This window comes from Perognathus longimembris, chromosome 28 (assembly GCF_023159225.1).
Source record: "Perognathus longimembris pacificus isolate PPM17 chromosome 28, ASM2315922v1, whole genome shotgun sequence".
In the NCBI taxonomy this organism is placed as follows: domain Eukaryota; kingdom Metazoa; phylum Chordata; class Mammalia; order Rodentia; family Heteromyidae; genus Perognathus; species Perognathus longimembris.
Genome location: NC_063188.1, coordinates 73111007 through 73117736, shown reverse-complemented (window position 1 = coordinate 73117736; position 6730 = coordinate 73111007). Strand labels below are relative to the sequence as shown.

Below are 6730 nucleotides of genomic sequence, written 5' to 3'. Positions count from 1 at the left end.
AATAGCCCCCTCAACAAGTGGGCTAAAGACTTAAAAAGAGACTTCTCTGATGAGGAAATGAGAATGGCCAAGAGACATCTGAAAAAGTGCTCTATATCACTCGCCATAAAAGAAATGCAAATCAAAACAACATTGAGATTCCATCTCACCCCAGTAAGAATGTCCTATATCAAGAAAACTAATAATGACAAATGTTGGAGGGGATGTGGCCAAAAGGGAACCCTACTTCATTGTTGGTGGGAATGTAAACTGGTTCAGCCACTCTGGAAAGTGGTATGGAGATTCCTCAGAAGGCTAAACATAGAGCTCCCCTATGACCCAGCAGCCCCACTTTTGGGCATCTACCCAAAAGACCACAAACAACAACACACTAAAGCCACCAGCACAAGAATGTTCATCGCAGCACGGTTTGTCATAGCTAAAATATGGAACCAACCCAGGTGTCCCTCAGTAGATGAATGGGTCAGGAAAATGTGGTACATATACACAATGGAATTTTACGCCTCTATCAGAAAGAATGACATTACCCCATTCCTAAGGAAATGGAAGAACTTGGAAAAAAAATTATACTAAGTGAAGTGAGCCAGACCCAAAAAAACATGGACTCTATGGTCTCCCTCATAGGGAATAATTAGCACAGGTTTAGGCTAGTCACAGCAGAGGATCACAAGAGCCCAATAGGTATACCCTTATGAACACATAAGATGATGCTAAGTGAAATGAACTCCATGTTATGGAAAGGACTGTTATATCACTGTTGTAATTACTTTCAACATGACATGTGAAACTGTAGCTTCTTTTGTTGATGATCCTCTTGTATCCCCTTCCTGTGGTTGTCCCTGCGCTATCACTGTATCTCATCTGAGTACCCTGGATACTCTATATACTGGTATTAGAACTAGGGGAGTGAAAGGAAATATCAAAATTGAGAAACAAAGGGTAAAAAGACAAATAACTCCAAAAGCAATACTTGCAAAACCATTTGGTGTAAACCAACTGAACAACTCAGGGGGGGAGAGGGAAACAGGGAGGGGGGAGGGGGGAATGAGGGAGGAGGTAACAAATAGTACAAGAAATGTACCCATAGCCTAACGTATGAAACTGTAACCCCTCTGTACATCACTTTGACAATAAATAATTATTTAAAAAAAAAGAAAACTGCCAGAAGTTGCTTGAACCAATTTTGTAGAATCTTTGTTAAACAATCTAAAGCAAACTTGAGCAATTAAGAAATTAAGCAAAAGGAGAGAAAAAAATCTTCAAACATAGACCAGCTTTGTGGTATTTTTGCTCACCCTTATCCAGTTCTTCCTAAGGGGTGTCAACAGTATTAATCTTGAGATACAGTAACCTGGTTCCTAGTTTTTCTTCTACAACTGGAGAGAAAAACAGACCTTATTTGCAAAATATTGTGTGAATCCATTCTAACCTTGTTAGGAATAACTACAGGAAAGACTCATTTTTGTCTCACTTTAGTCAGAATACACATGGGAAAACTGGTAGGTATCACTCATAAATCTCTAAGGTGGAATGGAGGCATGCCTTAAGTGGGAGAGCACCAGCAAAGCAAGAATTAGATCCTGAATTCAAACCTTAGCACTACAAAAAAAAGATATAAGGGACTACAAACCTGCAGATGTCTGGGGAAACAGATTCCGATTTAATAATATAATAAGTCATCTAAGGCTCACAAAGACAACGTGCCCCACCATAGCTGTACCTTCTGTCAGCCCCCAAACTAGACAGGCTTTGCTGATGCAAGAGCCTACAATTAAGAAATCAAACCTAGCTGGATACATTCAAGCAAAGGCTAGACAACTTAATTTCCAAAACAGAAAGGAAACTCATGTATAAGAAAAAGTGACTAATAAGCATGCCAAAAATGGCTGCATGCATTATTTGCCATAAGTAAGATATGGAAACAACCCAGATACCCCTCAGTAGATGAATGGATCAAGAAAATGTGGCATATATGTATATACGCAATGGAATTCTATGCTTCCATCAGAAAGAATGACATTTCCCCATTCATAAGGAAATGGAAAGACTTAGAAAAAAATCATATTAAGTGAAGTATGCCAGACCCAAAGAAACACAGACTTCATAGTTTCCTTCAATGGTAATAATTATTATATGTCTAGGATTGTCCTAGCAGAGGATCACAATAGCTCAAGAGCTATGTACATATGACTACATAAAATGATGCAAATTGAAATTAACTCCAAGATATGGAAAGGAGGGATTTTGGTGTTTGTTTTTATTTTTAATGTACTGTGTGAAGTTGTTTCTTTTTTCTTTTGTTTTTTCCCCTTTGGTTTACCCCCTCTCTTTTTTATTTACTCTGTTTTTTTATTTTGTTACACTGTGTCTCGTATATATGTTTATTTGATCTGGGAAAGGGAAGGAAAATAACAAAATGGTGAGACAGAGGACAGGGTAAACCAATGCAACAGTGACACTCACAAGACACTATGTTTGAAATGAACTTTACAACCTGTGGGGGAGCAGAGTTGGAGGAAGGATAAGTGGGAGAAAAGGGATGGGGTAACAATGTTTGACAAGAAATGTACCAATTACCTTCTTATGTAACTGAAATTCTTCTGTACATCACCCTTACAATAAAATAAAAAAAATTTAAAAAAGAATATGGCTGCACAAATACCAGAATTTGATCAGACAAAACAGTTTAAAGAATTCCTGGGAAACTACAATAAACTTGCAGATACCTACTTTTGAGACTGTGTAAAAGATTTCCCAACAAGAGAAGCAAAGCCTGACATGATCACCTATTCAAAAAATTAGTTACAGAAATATTTTTAAATGACCTAAAGAATATTCATGAGGTTTCAGGAATATCATATTCAGCAAAATGAAGCCCTGGTAGCAAAAGCAGGACTCCTTGGCCAGCCTTGACAGGGAAATCCTGATGGACAGACTTCCAATGAAAGATTGCTAACAGCCAGCCATTGCACTGGAAATGAGGATTTATCTCATAGGACCACCTGAAAGCAGTTAAGACACCCTGTTAAGTCGTCTATCCTGGCTACTTGGCAAATGGAGAAACAAAAATCACTGTTCCCTGGGAATAATCAAAATAGGGTATTGTTCAGTGAAAAAGTAAGATGTAACATTTGTTGAGGCCTTAAGATTCCCAGCTTGTCACTTTGGTTAGAAAAATAAACCATTGTTTCTTCATTTGTAACTTAATTTTAAAGCAAAATATATGTCTAATCATATATAAAGTAGAAAAAAAATTACTAAAAGTAAAATGAATAGAACTATCACTAAAAAAAAAGACAAAGAACTTTGACATCAACAAGGGAGAAGAAACTCCTCATGGAATTAGTAGCAGATTTCTCATTTGTAATTGAAAAGGCCAGAAAACAGGATAGCATGTTTTAAATGCTGAAAGAAAAGAAACCTATGATCTGATAATTCTATATCAAGAAAAAGTTATTTAAAAGCTGGCGAGAAGTTTACAACCTTTTTTATTTAACAAAAAATGTGAGGTGGGTTAGGAGGAATGGGTGAGAATGTTGAAAGGGGTGACACTGATCAAGATTAATTATATTCATAAACTGCTTTGTTGGGTGGCATCTCCTTGACAAAGCTACTTAAAGATGATAAACAATTTTTGAAAAGAACATAAAGAGAGAAAAATAGAGCAAATTAACACTAGATGTCCCCTAGATCACCCCCCCTCCAAGTGGTAAATGACTAAGAAATGAAAGGCATAACTCAAAGCTTTATATCTGAAGGTATAAAAATCTTTGTTATAAAAACATGGGCTAATATAAAAGCCATTAATATTATAATCTTGGTTTATAAATCTACTTTTTATTTATTATGGAATTTAAAAGTCAAATGCACAAAGTATTATAAATTAACAGTATGCATTATATACACTTAAAAAGGTATCATTAATTTATAATTTTCTGGTTTATTCGAATATAGGTTTTCACAGCAATCTCTCTGGGTTTCATTGACACTTATGATATTTCTATTTTCATCTCTAATTTTACTAATTTAGGTCATTTCCCTTCTTTTCTTAGTTAGGATTGGCTAGGAATTTATCAATCTTATTATTTTTTTAAAAAATCAGTTTTTTGTTTTGCTAATTCTTTTGCATAGATTTAACTTAATTTCTGCCCTATTTTTATTATTTCTTTCCATCTGTTAATATTGGGTTCAGTTTCTTGTTTTACTAGGAACTTGAGGGGCATCGTTAGGCAACAAATATCGATGTAAAATTGCTTGCCATAATAGTACAAAGCTTAAATCACATTAAAAGAGTGATATGTCAAGACCAAGAAGAATTTAATCCTGCAATGCAAGGATGGTACAAATTATGGAAATCTAACAATGCAATACCACACATTAACAGAATATTGTAAGAATATATCTTCATCGATGCAGAAAAGATATTTAATAAAACTTAACATCCTTCATGACAGATATATACATTAAATTAAGAAGAGAAGGAAACTCCTTCAACATGATAAAAGCCGTACATGAAAAACCTACACTGAACATAAAATTGAATGGTTGAAAGGCCCAGGAAAGGGGAAAGTTTTTCATCTAATATCAGAAAAAAGTCAAAAACAAGTTGAGAATACCCACTTATGCTGCTTTCTTCTTCTCCTCCTCCTCCTCCTCCTCTTTTTCCTCCTCCTCTTCTCTCCTTCTCCTTCCCCTTTCCCTCCCCCCTCCTCCTCTTTGGTAGGTTGTGGAGCTTGAACACAGTACTTGGGCACTGTCCCTGAACTTTCACACTCAAGGTTAGCACTCTACCACTTTTGAGCCACAGCACCACTTCTGGTTTTCTGGTGGTTATTTGGAGATCAGAATCTCATAAAAGAAATGCAAATCAAAACAACATTGAGATTCCATCTCACCCCAGTAAGAATGTCATATATCAAGAAAACTAACAATAACAATTGTTGGAGGGGAAAGGGAACCCTACTTCATTGTTGGTGGGAATGTAAACTGGTTCAGCCACTCTGGCAAGCAGTATGGAGATTCCTCAGAAGGCTAAATATAGAACTCCCCTTTGACCCAGCAGCCCCACTTTTGGGTATCTATCCAAAAGACCACAAACAAAATCACAGTAATGCCACCAGCACAACAATGTTCACTGCAGCACAATTTGTCATAGCGAGAATCTGGAACCAACCCAGATGCCCCTCAGTAGACGAATGGGTCAGGAAAATGTGGTACATATACACAATGGAATTTTATGCCTCTATCAGAAAGAATGACATTGTCCCATTTGTAAGGAAATGGAAGGAGTTGAAAAAAATTATACTAAGTAAAGTGAGCCAGACCCAAAGAAACATGGACTCTATGGTCTCCCTTATTGGGAATAATTAGTACAGGTTTAGGCAAGTCATAGCAGAGCATCACAAGGCCCAATAGCTATACCCTTATGAACACCTAAGATGATGCTAAGTGAAATGAACTCCATGTTATGGAGACAATTGTTATATCACAGTTGTAACTACTTTCAACGTCCCATGTGTATCTGTAGCTTCTATTATTGATGATGTTCTTGTATCACCTTCCTGTGGTTGTACCTACACTATTTCTGTAATCTTATCTGAGTATATTGGAAACCGTGTATACTGGTATTGGAACTTGGAAATTGAAAGGGAATACCAAAATTGAGAGACACAGGGTAAAAAAAAGACAAACAACCACAAAAGCAATACTTGCAAAACTGTTTGTTGTAAGTGAACTGAACACCTCAGGGGGGGAAAGGGTAAGGGGGAGGGCGGAGGGGGAGATGAGGGACAAGGTAACAAACAGTACAAGAAATGTATCCAATGCCTAAAGCATGAAACTGTAACCTCTCTGTACATCAGTTTGATAATAAAAATTTGAAGAAAAAAAAAAGAATCTCATTTACTTTCCTGTCTGAGCTGGCTTTGAAACATGATCCTCAAATCTCAGCCTCCTGAATAGCTAGAATCACAGGTGTGATCCACCAGTACCTGGCTCACTTATGCTACTTCTATTTAATTTACTATTGTAAGTTCTTTGCAGAGTAACTAGGCAAGAAAAAGAAAAGGCATCAAAATTGGGAAAGGAAAAAGTAAAATAATGTCTGTTTACAGATGACATGATCTTTCATATATAGAAAACAGTAAAGATCCCCTACAAATAATTAGTGCTGGCTGGGAATATGCCCTACTGGTAGAGTGCTTGCCTAGCATGCATGAAACCCTGGGTTTGATTCCTTAGCACCACATATATAGAAAACGGCCAGAAGTGGCGCTGTGGCTCAAGTGGCAGAGTGCTGGCCTTGAGCAAAAAGAAGCCAGGGACAGTGCTCAGGCCCTGAGTTCAAGCCCCAGGACTGGCAAAAAAAAAATAGAGCTAATATTTATTCAAGTAAAGTGACAGTACATATACTCAAAAAACCACTCAGTTATATTCTTGTGCTAACAATAAGCAATCTGAAAAAAATAAGAAAACAATTCAACTTAAATAGCACCAAAAAGAATATTTCAGAATAAATTCAAACAAGAATGTGAAAAACCGTACATCTTTTAAGGGACTGCCATTCAGAATATATGAAGAATTGCTAAAATTCAACAAAAAATATTTCAAAAAATGGTAAAAGGATATAGATCAGTACAGGAAAGGCTGCTATTAACTTAGTGGGATGATGAAGTTATAGAGAAGGCTAGTGGTTATGGTTTTACAACAGTGTATATACACTAATAACACT

At 36.5% G+C, this 6730-nt stretch overlaps 1 pseudogene; it reads left to right on the top strand.

Moving 5' to 3' along the window:
- The first annotated feature begins 1167 nt into the window (after positions 1-1167).
- LOC125344242 lies at positions 1168-3375 on the top strand (annotated as a pseudogene).
- The last annotated feature ends 3355 nt before the right edge of the window (positions 3376-6730 follow it).